At 39.9% G+C, this 17,166-nt stretch overlaps 1 pseudogene; it reads right to left on the bottom strand.

The window, feature by feature from the left end:
* Positions 1-5,911: 5,911 nt before the first annotated feature.
* Positions 5,912-17,166, bottom strand: part of LOC138814857 (organic anion transporter 7-like) — a 30,422-nt pseudogene continuing 19,167 nt past the window's right edge.

Below are 17,166 nucleotides of genomic sequence, written 5' to 3' on the forward strand. Positions count from 1 at the left end.
ATGGAAATGGTGGAACGCTTTAGAACCACTAACTCACAGTCTAACAAAATGAATACCAGACAGCTAATACTTGAGATGTGTATGGGAGAGGTCAAAGGGAGGGAGGTAGATAAAGTCACACAGGAAGTGGGAGAGAATGCATTCATCATATTTAATGCATATTCTAGGAAACTAGGAAAATTGAGGGGAGGGATGAGGTTAAGAGGGATGAGAGGGAATGATGAAAGGAATATTTCTGATCATGATGAATTATACTGAGAAACTGACCTGCTGAATCCTTTTATACTACTAAAGATAATAAATACATAATTTAAAAAATTCCTTCCCTATTGATAACTTACTTTCTGCTTCTGGTGAAACCATAGCAAAAATTTTTTTTTGAAATTATGTTTCTCCCCATGTGGTAATATTGGACGATGCCAGAAGTTAGCCAATTCTAACTGCATAGTTTTTTTTTTTATTAATCGATTCAAATAGTAATTTCAGTTTCTGTTCTAATAGCATAAATAGAGTAAGTTAAAGACACACTTTTTGTTTTGTATAGAGCTGAAATTCAGGGACTCATACTCTCTCTTTTTTTTTTTTTAGTCCACCGTGGGGCCTGACCTCTGGGCCTGGGCTGTGTCCCTCAGCTCTTCAGCTCAAGGCTAGCGCTCTACCACTTGACCCATAGCACTACTTCTGGCTCTTTCTGCTTATGTGGTACTGAGGAATCGAACGCATAGCCTCATGCATGCAAGGCAAGCACTCTACCACTGAGTCACCTTCCCAAACCGTTGGCTTTCTTTATATAAATACTTTAATTGTTATTATAAAGGTGATGTGCAGAGGTATTACAGTCATGTAAGTCAGGTACAGAGTACATACCTTTTTGGACAATGTCATTTCTTCCCTCACTCTCTCCCAGTTTTTCCCTCCTGTCCCCACACACAAATTGTATAGTTCATTTTCAACATAGCGTCTAGTAAGTACCACTGCTGTATTTGTTTACCTTTTGTCCCCCCATTTATGTGCTCCCCCTTATCCTCCCAAATACAGATAAATGAACAAACAAGACAAAAAGAAAACAAAAACAAAGAAAAAACTTTTGTTTTCATTTCTTGGAGTTCATTTCAGTAAATATTGTTTTATATGATTAGAGGCACATAGGCTCTGTACCTAAGAATATCCTCCTTTGATCTCACTGTGTGGCTCAGTATATTTTAGATATATCTAGCTTTTACATATGAGAGAAAACCATTTGTCTCTCTGAGCTTGGTTTACTGCATTTATGATGTATTTTAGGTTCATCCTTTCACCTTGCTTTCTTGCTCATGTCTGGTCCTTTTCAACTTGAGCCATGGTTTCCAGTCTAGCGTTTTCTGGCTAATTGGAGGTAAGAGTCTGTCTCATAGTGTTCTACCCAGTCTGACACTGGATTATGATTCTCTACTCTCTCTCTCTCTCTCTCTCTCTCTCTCTCTCTCTCTCTCTTCTCTCTCTCTCTCTCTCTCTCTCTCTCTCTCTCTCTCTCTCTCGGTAGCTAAGATTACAAGTGGGAACCACTGGAACTTGGCTAAGACACATTTTAAGGAGTTCATAATTTAGTAAGTAATGAAATACATAATTATTCTGTTATAAATATCTTTGCATACATCTATATATTTATACACATGCATATCTATGTATGTTTATATTTGTATATACATGTGAGTATATATTTCATGTCTGTATGTATATATGATATTGAATGCAGAATGGACTGGAAAGAGTTGGTGATAAAATACAGTAGAAAATGTCATTGAAAAAGACTAAACATCTATTAACAATTATATTTCCATTAGCTAGAATTGTTTTACTATACAAGTAACTCTTTGAAAGGTGTGAATGTACATATGTGTGTGTGAGCCCACGCGGGTGCGTGTGCACACTGGTCCTGGGGCCTGAACTCAGAGTGTAGCTGCTGTTCCTGTCCATGAGCTTTTATATCCCTCAAGGCTAGTGTTTGAGTTAGAGCTACATCTGATGTAATAGCTTTTTGTAGAGACTTTGGAATTCAGATTTTATTGTTGATTCTGGAACCAAGGAAACGTTTGGAGGGGGTTAGGATCAAATCAATACATTTTGGGGGTAATTCAAATTCATGAATAACAGGTTATCTTTTTAAAATCTTCTTCATTTCATTCATCAGTGTTTCACCAATTTTATCATAGAAGTGCTACCTTTTAGTCAAATTAATTCCTAAATATCTTATATTTTTACAGCTGTTGCTTTGTTGATTCATTCTTTGGGTAGGTTGTTGCTGGTGTAGAGAAATTGCATTGATTTTTATAGATTGATTTTTTTGTGTCCTTTCTTTCACTTAAGAAAAGTGACTTTTAGTTCTCAGAGGATTTAAAAAAATTGTTTTGTTGTATATAACATTACATCTACAAATAGATACGATTTGACTTTTTGCTTCCCAAACTTGTATTTTTACTTTTCTCTCCTAATTACCCAAGCTATGAATATTCATTTTATGCTAAAGAGGTGAGTGCTCATCTTTTTCACATTTCAGACTTTAAGGGAAAAAAAACTATCAGTGTTTCAAGTTCAGTTGGTATTTATTATATAAATTCTGCTTCATCTGCACCCACTTTACCTACATTGTGTCTATTTGTACCTACTTCATTGAGAATTTAAAATATATAATTGTATTTTTATTTGGGCCTTGTACAGAGGCATTACTAAGTCAGGTAATGAGTGTATTTCTTTTTGGGCACAATGTCATCTTGAAAGACCCCAGACTCCTGGGATACTTTCGTCTAAGGGAGGGCACCCCAGAAACCAAGACTCCAAACCAGTAGATGCAACAAGCAAGAGGAGTTTATTCAGCATTTGCGCAAAGGGTCTCTCTGCCCTGGCAAGGGACAGAGCCCCGAGCAGCGGTTACAGGCATTTTTAAAGGCAGAAACCCCAAGATTGTCATATAACACAAGGTGTCTGCGGATTGGCCCGTTTAGAGGTCACTATATACTCCAGCAATCATTTTTTAGGGGAAGTTTATAACACTCTTTGTAATAGAACAATTGGCGCGGGTGATCTAAAGGAGGTAATCACTCTGGGAGGTAAGGGTTAGGGGAGTTTACATAGTTACAGGCTTGTGATTGATTAACATTTGGCCTAGTTGGCTGGACTTGCCAGGTGGTCCTTATCTTGGGTCCTTATCTTGAGTCCCATTCTTGGGTCCTATTCTTGGGTCCAATTTGACCACTTGGGGAATTTACTTGTTCTTTATTTATGCCCACAGACCTTGTCCTGGGGCCGGCATCTGGGCTCCGAGACTTTTTACTCAATTCCTTATTTCCAGAAAGGGGATGGGGGTTAGTGCTAGGGCGAGCAAGTTTACAAAAGTGAAATCAGCAGTTAGCAATTGTAAAATGTAATTCTAATTTTTTTTTTTTTTTTTTTTTTTTTTTGTCGGTCGTGGGGCTTGAACTCTGGGCCTGAGCGCTGTCCCTCAGCTCTTCAGCTCAAGGCGAGCGCTCTACCACTTGAGCTACAGCGCCACTTCCGGTTTTCTGGTGGTTTATTGGAGATAGGAGTCTCACGGTCTCTCCTGCCCGGGCTGGCTTTGAACCGCGATCCTCAGATCTCAGCCTCCTGAGTAGCTAGGATTACAGGCGTGAGCCACCAGCGCCCGGCTGTAATTCTAATTTTTAATCTTTCAATCCTAGTGAAAGTCTTAATTATAATTTCACTGATTCCTTTTTTTCTGTATCTACTGAGATCTCCTTTATATTGTTTTCTTCAATCTGTTGATGACATTGGTCATACTTACTGATTTGCATATGTTGAACTGTTTTGAAAGCCTGGGATAAATCTCACTTGGTGTACATAATATGTGGTATGCTGTTTCATTCTGATTGTATTTTGTTTTTTAAAAAAGTGTTTCTGCTGGACACTGGTGGCTCATACCTGTAATCCTAGCTACTCAGAAGGCTGAGATCTATGGGTTGCAAAGTCCTTGAGACCCTTGTCTCCAAATTAACCCCAGAAAATGGGAAGTGGCACTGTGGCTCAAAGTGTTTGAGTGCTAGCCTTTAGCAAAAGGAGCTCAGCAACAACGTCCAGGCCCTGAATTCAAGACCCACAACAGAAAAAAAAGAAAAAAAGTTTCTGTCAGTCCAACCTACTGGGTTTGGGGTTGGACAGCTCACTTGTCAAGAATCATTGGTAAAGTTTGAGTGAACTTCTTCAAATACTTGGAGCTTGTTGCCTTTCAGAGGCATATCCAGAAAGCATGAGAAACTTCAATAAGGCAGACTTCAGCCTTCTGAGTAACTAGGATTATAGCATGAGCTACTGGTGCCCCCTGACTGAAATAGGCTTTTAAGCTACTTAGTGACATTAAAAAAAACAAAAACAAAAACTTCACACTTCTTTTCTGCTTACAAACAAAGGAATTTTGTTTCCTCCAAGTTATGAAGACTCCTGCAATACTGATGTCTTAACATCACATTTATGATGCATCGAGACCAGGGAGAAATGAGTCCCTAAAAATATCCTAATGTGAAAGACCCCACACACAAGAGAAGGGACCATCCTGTGGGAAATGGATACAATGCAAGCCCTAAACACTACATACTTCAATTTGTAGGGAACTCTAGAGTGGAGTTGTGAGACCTGGAAAGAGTTCAAAGCTTGGAAGGCCAGCTCAAACAGTACCCAGAAGGCTGAGCGCTGGGCCCTGGAAAGATTTTTAAAAATGTTTAAGCAAAACAAAGGATCAACTTTCTACCCTAAGTATGAGTTGCTTGGATACCAAAAGTTTAAGACTTTAGAGATAAAAGTCTCTGTTGGAGTGTTTATTGCTCCCCTCTGCTTCCTAAAATAACAGGGGTCACTTAACACTTGTATGCAAAACATTTCTCCTTAATGGTTGTAACTTCAAAAGATGCATTGAGGGCTGGGAAGGTGGCTCAGTGGTAGAGTGCTTGCCTTGCATGCCTGAAGCCCTGGGTTCGATTCCTCAGCACCACATAAGCAAAAAGAAAAGAGCTGGAAGTGGCGCTGTGGCTCAAGTGGTAGAGTGCTAGCCTTGAGCTGAAAAGCTGGGGAACAGTGCCCAGGCCCAGGGTTCAGGCCCCATGAACGGAACACCCCCCCCCCCCAAAAATAATAGCGGGATATCAGGACTCAGAAGCTGGTAGCGAGTTCTGAATCCCATGGCCCATCCCCAGCTCCCTTTGCTATCCTTTCTGCTTTCTTACTTCTTTGGCTTGGTTGTTCTTTTAGCTCTATCCACACAAGAGTCACTCTCCTTGTTTGGTTGCTTGTCATAACAGTAAATAATTCCAGGACTTACCAATACCTAAAAATTGAATCACATAAAACATAGAAAAAGATAGAAAAGACTACTTTTCTCACACCATGACATTTATATATTAAAATGTCAGATTTGAACATGTTCACACACACATACACACACTTGTGAACATGTTCACACACACATACATACACTTGTTTACAAGAGGTTTACGGCTCACTTACGTTTTACAACTGAAAATTGGGGCTGCGAAGGTGGCTCAGTGGTAGAGTGCTTGCCTTGCATGCATGATGCCCTGGGTTTGATTCCATAGCACCACGTAAGCAGAAAAAGCCGGAAGTGGCAATGTGGCTCAAGTGGTACAGCACTACCCTTGGGCTGAAGAGTTCAGGGACAGCACCCAAGCAAGCCCAGGGTTCAGGCCACACGACTGACAAAAAAAAAAAAAAATTTTTTTAAAAGAAAAAAAAATTGGCTGTGTACATTTTCTGGATCTCCAGTGGCAAATGACATTGTTTTGCCCAATATGATAGAATCATGTGGTTAACCCTAGACAAATAAAGACTAAGCAACACAAATAGAAAACAAAACACAAAACACAAAATTGTTGCCAAGAACAACCAGGATCTTTTAGAGATAACCAAGAACAGAATATGTTTAGTCAACTTAGCTAGCAAGATATATTAGCTTATGAATTGACCTTTGACCATTTCCTAGAAGGGCCTCAGTCTCCAGGGTCTGTAAAGAGAATTGGGGAAAGGAAGGGCACCTCTCCTATATTCCTTTGTAACAGAAGTCTATAGAAGGGTCTAGCAACCCATCCTACACCAAGAGAGTAATTTAAGTTATACAGGACTCCCTGCGAGGAGTTTTTATTTTCTCAACAATTCCTTTAGATGTGCCCCATTATTCCATGTCCAAAACATTTTGTGTTTTTTGAGACCTGATTACTCAGGAGGCTGAGATCTGAGGATTGCCATTCAAGGCCACCCCTGGGTCAGAAAATCCCTGTGAGTCTCATCTCCAATTAACAACTCAAAAACCAGAGGTGGAGCTGAGGCTCAAAGTGGTAGAGCACTACTAGCCTTGAGCACAAAAGGTCAGAGACAGTGTTCAGTCCTTGAGTTTAAGCCCCAGGACTGGTACTAAAAAACAAACAAACAACAAAATCAATTCAAAATGGATCTGAAACTTTTTTTGTACTTTGCTGTGAAACTTTAGAACTACTAGAGGGAAATACCTGAAGATGTAAACAGAGGCCATGACTTTATGAATAGGACTAACATCTCAAAGAATAAAAAGTGAGGAATGGCAAACTGGAATGCATCCAATCTCTCTCTTTTCTTTGGATGTGTTTGTCTCTAGTGACTTTGGAATTTAGCTTTGGACTCTGGCACATGCTTTTCTCTAAATCCAGAAAGTTTTGAAGTATTACAGAAAGGAAATAATTAACAAATCAAGTTTATAGTATAATTACAAATTATTATTTAACACAAGGTGGAATTTGTCCAGATTGCTATATCTGTTGGTAACAGCTATTATGTTTCAATTTCATTCTTAACAGGAACCAATAGTAATTTTTTAGGCAGGCTCACTGCAGATTTATACTAGCCTCTAAAGAGCTAATAGATATGTCCCTTTCATAAAACAGGAAGGGAACAAGCTACCGGCCCATTATGCGACTTATTATTCTGATAGCAAAACTGTATAAGATCACAACACAAAAAGATCAACACTTCTGATGAACATAGACATGAAAACTTTTTAATTTTGTATTTCTTTATATTAATTATAAAAGGAGGTTTACATTTTTGTACATCCACAGATTTACCTTCCTTCCTTTTCTTTCATTTCTTTCCCTCCCTTCCTTCCTTTGCTCTGTCTTTCTCCCTTCCTTTCTCTCTCCCTCCCTCCCTCCCTCTCTTTTTTCTTTCTTTGTATATCCCTTCTCTCTGCCTTTTAATCTCCCCTTCTTTTTACTTCCCTACAACACTCACTGACTCTCCTCACCCTCCCTTCCTTCCTTCCTTTGGGGTCTCCTTTCCTCTCTCTCCCTGTTTCTTTCTTTCTTTCTTTCTTTCTTTCTTTCTTCCTTTCTTTCCTTCCTTCCTTCCTTCTTTGTTTCTTTCTTTCTTTGTATTTCCCCTTTCTCTTTGCCTTGCAATCTCTCTTTCTTTTTATTTCCCTCCAACTCTCTCTCTTTCCCTCTCCCGGCCCTTCCTCCTTCTAGCCTTCATGCCCACAATGACTTCAACAGGTTTTCTCCAGGACACCCTTCTGTTATGAGGTACAACCTCCCCAAAGCTCTGAAGCAGTATAACTGTAAGGTAAATTAAAGTAGGCCCCCAATGAATGACGCCACCACTGTGGAATCCAGGCAGGAAGAGAAGTTACTTATTCCAAATTGCCTTCCCCACTTGCATGGTGGAGAAGCACAGGGCTGAAAAGGGGCCTGCCACCCTGGGGCCAGGACTTATCTAGGCCAGGGGGGCAGGGGAAGGTGTGGCCAGGTGTGGGAAAGCTGTAGAAACACTGGATTTGGATGACAACTTAAGGCCTGGGTCTCACTCACATTCTAAAAGGAGACATGACCTGGACAGCCCAGGATGTGACCTCAGAGGAGGTCAGATAATACCAAGTATTCCAGTTACCTACATAACACAGACACTGGGTGGAGGATTATGCAGGATGGGGGAAGATGTCTGCACAGGGCCTGAATAGTCAAGGGTCTATGGACTGAAAGCCCTGAATAACGCTTTGCCCCTTTTCAGTGAGCTTTCTCAGGTGTTTTGTCACAGCCACAAAAAGCTGAATTAACAGCACCTCACCTGGAAAAGCAGTACATAGGTACAAAAGTATTTCCTATCAGGATTCCTTTCAAGACATTCCAGTTTCCTTCAACTGTCTGATTCTGATTAAACTAGCTATTATATAGACATTAGTTCCGTGTCAAACATTTAAATGTGATCCATGTTTTCTAATACAGTGTCAAACATTTAAATGTGATCCATGTTTTCTAATATGTCAATTCATTAAAAAAATTACTAGTACGAGGGAAGAATACTGATCTTGTTTTTCCTTTTTCTTGCTCTTTCAGTAGATCTAGGACAATTACCAGAATTGATTAAAACTGTGTTACTTTGATGACGGTATCTTCCTGCTTTGCTTGTCTTGAGCCTTTCCTCCTGGAAAAGATACAAGAGAAACAGCAAGGCCACATGTAAATGAAAAGACACCACAAAAACACATATCTTATGCCTTCTTTAGGAAAAGCTTATCTTTCATGTCTTGGCATTGGCCATATTAATGCCTTGTCTAAAGATTCGAAACCAGTCTCTCTGGAAGTTTTTGCAAAGGTAGTTCTGGTCATTTCTACTACGAATTGTATACATTTTGACATAGTCCAAGAGGAGTGGGGTGTGTGGGAAAACTGGGATACATACCAAGGTCAAAATCTTCCTCATTCTTCATTTTTAAACCCTTTATAGCTGAGTGCTGGTGGTTCATGCCTGTAGTCTTACCTACTCAGGAGGCTGAGATCTGAGGATCCCATTTCAAAGCCAGCCTGGGCAGGAAAGTTGTTGAGACCCTTAGCTCCAATTAAGTACCAGAAAACTGGAAGTGGTGCTGTGGCTCAATGTAGTAGAGTGCTAATCTTGAGCAAAAGAGTTCATGGAGAGTGCCAAGACCCTGAGTTCAAGCACAACAACATGAAACCCTTTATTTACCACTCCCTTCTTCTCTTTTGTGAATACCTTCATTCACAATGAATCGCACAGACAACACAATTAGACTTTTCCCCAACTCTACATAGTCACTTGCCAGAGGTTTTCTAGAGCTTTCTGTGATCTGCCCCAAGTGATGGCACAGATCTGAAGCTACAGGAAATGCTGACTGCCAGCATCTTATCACCACTTACTGCGATGAGGGAATCCAGTGTCTAGAAGGTTGTATAGGGTGCTAATGTTCATTATCTGCCTGAATGTACCATATTTAGTGAGAGAAAAGCAACCTCTGCAATCACACTAAAATGTCTCCATCTTATAACCAGTCACCATCTTTTAACCAGTCACCATTATATACTAATATATTCTGGAATTATTTGCTTGTTCATTTCAATTGTAACAACTTTCTGTTTGTAAACAGCCAGCAATGTCATAAGTAGGAGTCCTTACCAATGGAGTTGAAGATTAGACATTCTTCCTTAACGTGGGAACTCTGTGCTGACTTACCAGCCTCCTCCAACTGTGCCCATCAGCAGTGTCCCTATTTCCAACCCTATTTCCAGCCAGCTGTGATGAGAACAATGTATACCTTTGCCCATTCCCTAGCAGCGTTCTTTCACTGATGCCTAGCGTGTTCTCTAACTTCCTTGTATTTATTACCCCTTCACCCTGATAACTTATTGTAAAGAAAATGTGAGCCTGACTCCTTAGCAAAAAGGAGAAGGGGCAGCATTACCCTTTGGGTTAGGCCAAACTGAGCTGGCCACTCTGCCCAGGGCACCGGCCTAGCTCTGGGGAGAGTGGCAGATCACCCTTGTATACAGAAGTAAAATGCCTTGACAAACTCTATCTTCTGGTTATCTATTCATTTTGTGATACTGGAGGGGTGTGCTTCCAACACTAAATGGATAGGGTCATATTGGGATTTATAGGGGAGAAGGAAATTTCCCTTATATAGTACTTGTCTTGCTGTTACCCTCTGTGTAATCTAGAAAGCTTCCTGGGACAAGCAAAAACTACCACAAAACACATAAATGGATAAGATGAAACTAAACCATAATAGATATGATACTTCCTGTACCAATGGCACTGACTGGTTAGAAAGAGCCTCTGTAAGTCTGTTGGGAAACCATGGCCCTGAATGGTGTTTGGCCTTCCTCTTCGCAGACCCATAGCACAGGACTTCGTGAGGAACAGCCAGAAGTTTAACTCACTCATTTTCCACATCTTGGATGGAGTCAGGCAGAGGTTGGTTCCTGGTTTCAGGAAGGAGGAGGACTAAAGCCACCAAGAACAGAGAAGGCACCATAGATGATCCAGGGCAAGGGAGCAGAATAAACTGCGAGAATCATCAACAGGGGAGCCAGTGAGGACCCAAGGCTACCAGCAATTCCAATGATTCCTAAAGCTGTGGCCCTTAGAGCACAAAGCACAATACAGAAATAACATGTTAGAAATACTCATGTGGACTGTGGCACTTGTGACTTATCTTACAATATGGGATTGAGGAAGCAGTGTATTTAGACATATGGAGATTGTGGACTGACTCTAGCCTTTGAAATTCCTGTTGCTTTGCTAGCATTTCCTCACAGCATACATAGACATCTGTGTATCATTTAGCAATGCCACTCTTCATGGCATCTACTTTTAAGTAATACCAAAGATTACAGGAGTGGGGCACCAATGGCTCATGCCTCTAATCCTAGGTACTTAGGAACATGGTTCAAGGCCAGCTTGGGCAGAAAAGTCCACATGAGACTCTTCTCTCCAATTCACCACTCAAAAACTGGAAATGGCACTGTGGCTCAAGGGAAGAGCCTAAGCCTTGAGCACAAAGAGGCTCATGGACAGTGCCCAGGCCTGGAGTTCAAGCCCAACAACTGACCAAAAAAAAAATCTAAACAACAGCAAGATTGCAAGAGGCCTAGAGGAACGATACATTCAGTGGATTTCACAGTACCTTGGCAAAAGCAACCTTTCACTCAACTCTGGCTGGAGTTGTTTTCATTGCAATGATTTGCCTTTGCAAAATATCCTGTGCTTTTACTTATTTACTTTTTAACTTAGTTTGAAGAATGAAGGTGCTGAGAAAGGTCTGATCCTAACAGCAAACAGATGAGGTTCTGTACCTGATTACGGTGGGGACTAGTTCCTGTCCATGGGTTACAGAACAAGTAGTGGTAGCACATAGAAGTCCTCCTCCCAGAGTTGAGAGAACCAGACGGAGGGTTTGCATTTCTGGAGAGAGGGAGAACCAGAGAGAGTCAGGAAGTCCCAGCTGCCACAACCAGCATTCCCTGCTCATAATGGCAAACACCTTGATTGGAATTGTGTACAGGCTTGAAGTGTATCACAGAGGAACTAAACAGAGGCAGAGTTCCTGCAGTGGATAACAAGTGAGAAATGTGCCTTCTCTACACAGTTTGGTTTAGGATGGATCACTGACTCTGAATGCTTGTACTCAGTCTCTTTGCATCTCAGACATTTGCTAGAGAGGGACAGAGGTTGAGGAATTGAAGCAGAGTTCACTTTTCTCTTTTCTGCCCAGTGTCTCCTCTGTCCTTATTATAATGTTGAACTGTCATGTGAGAAACTGCTGAGGGTGTGTGCAGGATCTATCTTGGCCCTCAAGGAGTTTACAGCCATGACCCATGTGCCCACACATGAGGTTAGTACTGTGCAAGTCCTACACAGATGGAAAGCCTGGAGAGTAGCTAGATCTATGATGATGTGTCAAGAATCTTGAGTAAAGGCTTCTTTTAGTAAGAATTTCAGAGTTTAGAAACAATGGATGGAAATTTCATAGTTTTCTCCACAATAGGAGAGCATGAGACATTGGAGTCATTATTGAGGCAAAGCAGCACACTGAAGTCCAGGCTGACATGTAAGAGGATCTGAGCCCATCAGTTTGGAATTTTACAAAACACACTACTATTCTTGAGTTCAGAAAAACATGGTGACCACCTGCACTTTTCTTTCTCATTACATATGTCCACTTGATTTTGTAAAATTGACTCTAAGGTAGTCTGAGGTGATCCATAACAGTGACTTGTATTTCTTCTTTATTTGAAGACAAGTAGTATCTACTTTCTCAGGAGATAATTCTCCAAACTGAATTTACATAAATGGTGCCTGTGATGATATTCATAAGTAGATAAACAGAGTTTATGAAATATGAATTGTCAATGAAGAGCTGGACAGAGGAAAGGACAGTATAGTGTGGTCTTAGTAGGATCAAAATACAAAATGTAGACCTAATATGTCTATTGCTGGCCTAGAGGAAAGCTGGCAGAAATGTGAGCTGTACATACATACATACATATCAACTGTAATGAAGGAAATCTCTCCCTGCTGTTGAATGTCAGAATGTCAGCTAAATGCCTAGATTGGTCACTGGGAATTGTTGGAACTCTATTTTTACAATTACAGAAATACATCATCTATGAACCCTTGAGAAAATTGGTTAGATATTTCTTTTCTACTCTGTGTGTTTTCCTTACCTTGAGGCACCAACGCAGTAGCCAGAATGAAGGTCCCCATAAAGGACATGAAAAGAAATTGACTTATTCGACGGCCCAGGTGATTCAGTGCAATAAGTGTTATACAATTAGCTGGGATGCTCTGGGCACCAAAGAGAATCATCAGCAGAAAAGTATTACTTCCCAAGTTCTGGAGGTTGAGTATTAAGCCATAAATGAGCAAGTATATTACAAATCTGTAGTGAACAAAGAGTAAAACACATAAACTTTACAGTCTATGTCCTATTGATTATAGCAACATTAATGCAGATAGTCAGTTTTTGAAAACGAATGAAGGTATAATATTTTATCAAAGTATTTCCTTGCAAGTGGTTATCATTTTTATAAATATAATAATGCTTATAATTATTGTTATTATTATTTTCCAGGTTGGGAGCTTGAACTCAGGACCTGGGCACTATTCTTGGGTTTTCCTTTTCTTTCCTCTCTGAAAGCTGGAGCTTTGACACTTCAGCCACAGCTCTACTTCTGGCTTTTTGGCTAATTGGAGATAAGAACGTGCCCAGGTTGGCTTTGAACTGTGATCTCAGCCTCCTGGGTTGTTAGGATGCTGAGTTGCTCATGCCCAGCTACTAGTGAGTATTTTTAAAAAAAATCATCATAAAGTAGTTGTATGCTGATAGAGCCCTTCATTGTTGTTAACTATTTTGGAGAGCAAAGGGCAGTATTGAGGACCAGATGGATATTTTTCCTTTATATTGTTCTAAGTGAATGGCTTAAGCTTATACATATAAATATTTGTTAAAATATCTATATCTCTATATATCTGTATATATTCACTTACCTGTTCAAAAATTTACCTGGAGTAATGGAAACTAAGCAACAGAAAAACTCAGAATCAAAATCTAGTTGTGATTAAATTTCTCAGCATCAATTTCTGGTGACAAGCATAGCATGTCATATGATAAACATAAACATGAACATAATATGTTATCATGGTTATATAATCATGATAAACGTAATTATTTTTATATTGGTGTCTTTAAAACTTTTGAGTACACCTAGCCATAGCAATTGTGGGCATGTTGCCCCTGCCTTTTATCTCTAAATGGACCACTCCCAAAGATTGAGCCATTGAACAGGAGAAATACAAATCATGCCTCTTGAAATGGTAACGGGGCGAAGCCTACCTCACAAAGGCCAAGAGACAGATCCGCTTACGCAGGGTGGGAGCATGGAGCAGGTCGCGCAGAGATGCTTTTTTCTTTGCCACCTCTAGCTCCTCCTTCATGGTGGCTCTCACCACCTTCAACCACAAGAACAACAAGAAACTCTTCAGTTGTCAGAAACTGGTAGGCATTAGAGGGAGCACCAGGCTCTCACAAAGGACAAATTCAATGCAAAGTCTTTCTGTGCAGTGGGAAAATGTAGACATCAAAAAATAAATGGAGGATGGAAAATCATGGCTCACATCTGTAACCCTAGCTCCTAAGGAGACTGAGATCTAACCATTCAAAAAGTGGAAGTGAAGCTGTGGCTGAAAGCAGTGGAGAGCTAGCCTTGAGTAAAATAGCCCAAGGACAGAGCTCAAGGCCTGAGTTCATGGCCCTTAAGTGAAAAATAATTCAGTACAGTTTCCAGGCTCTGAGTTCTAGTTCAGGACAGGCACGCGCGCGCGCACACACATACACTAACACACACACACACACACACACACACACACACACACACACACACACACACACACACACACACACACACACACACACACACACACACACACACACACACACACACACAAAGAAATGTCAGGCATAAAAGTGGCAAGAAGGGTAACACAGAGGGTAAAGGAAGCTCAGGGAACTTCTCCAGTGAGGAAAAACTAAGCAGGAGACAGAAGGAGGCTGAAATTTGAGCATCACGGTTTAAAGCCAGTCCAGGCAGGAAACACTTATCTCCAATAAACATTCTTATCTCCAATAAACCACCAGAAAACCAGAACTGGCTCAAGAGTTAGAGCGCTAACCTTGAGCTGAAGAGCTGAGGAACAGCACCCAGGCCCAGAGTTCAAGCCCCATGACTCACAAAAGAAAAAAAGAAAAGAAAAGGAAAAAAAGAAAACAAAAGATAACAGAAAGAAGAGTATGTTAGAGAAAAATATGAAGAATGAAACTTTATAGTCCAGTGATCAATATACACTTGATAAGTATGAGGATGTGAAAAATAAACTTGATTTTCTACTGTTGCCTGTTGTAGAAATCCTTATATCTTTCAGTTTGGGGAAAAAAAGAATAATTTTCTGAGGGTTATTATTGCAGATGTGAGTGTATATCAATTCTATTTCTAGTAGTGCTCAGGGCTCTTATTAGTTAATGCTTGCTACAAAATATTAGCTACATTGCCATCCCACCTCTACAAATAAAACAGTTAAATCATGGAGAGAATATCTGATGAGGCACTGTAAAGAAAAGATACTATCCTAAATTAGATTTTTACACTATCAGGAATGACTTCTTGAGCTGGGCATAGTAATACTAGTTACTTAGGAGTCATAGATTTATTTACAGGATCATAATTTCTGGGCATCTTAGGAAGAAAAGCCCATGAGACTGAATCTTGAAGATAATTCTCAAAAAGCCAGGTTGGAGGATAGCCCAAGTGGTAGACAGAAGAAGGGAGTATGCCAAAGAAGCATGAAGCACTGAGTTCTAACCCTACCACCACCAAACACTTCTAGCTTGTAGCCCAACAGCCTCTTCAAGAAAGTATTGGGTCTAAATTCATTAAGGAGGAGTCGTGGTGGTATCTTCCACATCTGGGCGTGAAAGCCCTCGACTGCCATTATTATTATTATTATTATTATTTTGAGAATGGGCTCCAAGGATACCTTAAACCTGGGCCATCTGTTGGCTCTAGAGAATATGAGTCTGGCCTTCAAACACATCCAATATCAGAATAATATATCAAGGTATGCTGGGGTTATTTTACATTGTTTACTCAATTAAAAATTGAGATATTAAAGTATTTCAGATTATAGATTTCAACTAATTAAAAGGAAAGATCATTGTTTGCACTGTAATTGTCTGAAATTATATTTGAATTGTAATTTATCTTAAAGCAGGTTCTTTATGTTTTCCTCTAATAGTTTCATATTTAAGGGTTTACATTAACATCTTTAATCTACTATGTGTGTTTGTGTGTGTGTGTGAGAGAGAGAGAGACAGACAGAGACAGAGAGACAGAGAGACAGAGACATATAGAGAGAGAGTCCTAAAGCTTGAAATAAAAGCCTGGGTGTTGTTCTTGAGCTTGTTTGTTCACAGCTAGTGCTCTACCACTTACGTTACAGCTCCACTTCTGGCATTTTGATGATTACTTGTAGATAAAAAGTCTCATAGACTGGGCTGGTTTTGAATCACAATCCATAGATCTTAGTTTCCTGAGTAACTAAGATTAAAGGGATGAGCCATTGATGTCCAGCATCTTTGTGTGTGTGTGTGTGTGTGTGTGTGTGTGTGTGTGTGTGTGTGTGTGTGTGTGTGTGTGTGTGTGTGTGTGTGTGTGTGTGTGTGTGTGTGTGTGTGTGTGTGTGTATACCTGTCCTGTGACTTGAACTCAAGGCCTGAGTGCTGTGTCTGAGCTTTTTTTCCTCAAGGATAGCACTCTACCATTTTGAGCTATATCACCTCTTCTGGTTTTCTGGTGGTTAATTGGAAAGAAGTCTCATGGACTTTCTTGCCAGGGCTGGCTTTGAACCTGGATCTTCAGATCTTAGTCTCCTGAGTAGCTAGTTAGGATTACAGGTGTGAGCCATCAATGCCTAGAGGTCATCATTATTTCATTCCTGATTTTAGAGGATTTGATTTTATTGATTATAGGTTTATCATGCATTGCTTTTAGTATATTGAAGGGGAAACTATATTTCTACTCTCTTTGGGGATTCTTTCAGAAAAGGATATTAGATTTTGTCAGAGGCTTTTTTCCCAAGTGGCGATATGTATGTTACAATGAATTTGATTATGCCCTTTATTATATTTATCAATTCAAATTTATCTAGCCATTTTTACATTTTGAAATGAAGCCTATTTGATGACAATTTATCATGTTGTAAATTGTTTCTCAATTTGGTTTGCCAGAATTTTTTTGTGTGCCAGTACTAAGGCTTGAACTCAGGGGTACTACCCTTTAGCATTTTTGCTCAAGGCTAGGGCTCTACCATTTGAACCCTGACTATTTGGTGGTTAATTAGAGATAAGAGTCTCACAGCTTTCCTGCCTGGGATGGCTTGGAACCTCAGGCCTCAGATCTCAGCCTCCTGATTGGCTAGGATGACAGTCATGGGCCACTGGTACCTAGCTACAAGAATTTTATTGACAAGTTTTCATCTATACTCATCATGGAAATTTCCCTGTAGTATTTCTTTTGTTTTATGCCCTTATCTATTTGAATCAGAGCAATATAAAATTTGTAAAATAAACTTGAAGGTAATAATTTGTATTTTATGAAATAGTTTGGGGAATATTGATGTTAGTTTTTTAATGAGTGCATACAATGAAATAGTGACTCTATTCACTTGGGCTTTAATTTGTTGGGAGTTTTTTTTTCACTCTTTGATAATTCTTGCTCATTATTGATCCATTTAGGTTCATTAGTTTAATTTTGGTTATGCCATATG

Source organism: Dipodomys merriami, unplaced genomic scaffold, assembly GCF_024711535.1.
Source record: "Dipodomys merriami isolate MVZ:Mamm:240054 unplaced genomic scaffold, mDipMer1.0.p SCAF_617, whole genome shotgun sequence".
Lineage (NCBI taxonomy): Eukaryota > Metazoa > Chordata > Mammalia > Rodentia > Heteromyidae > Dipodomys > Dipodomys merriami.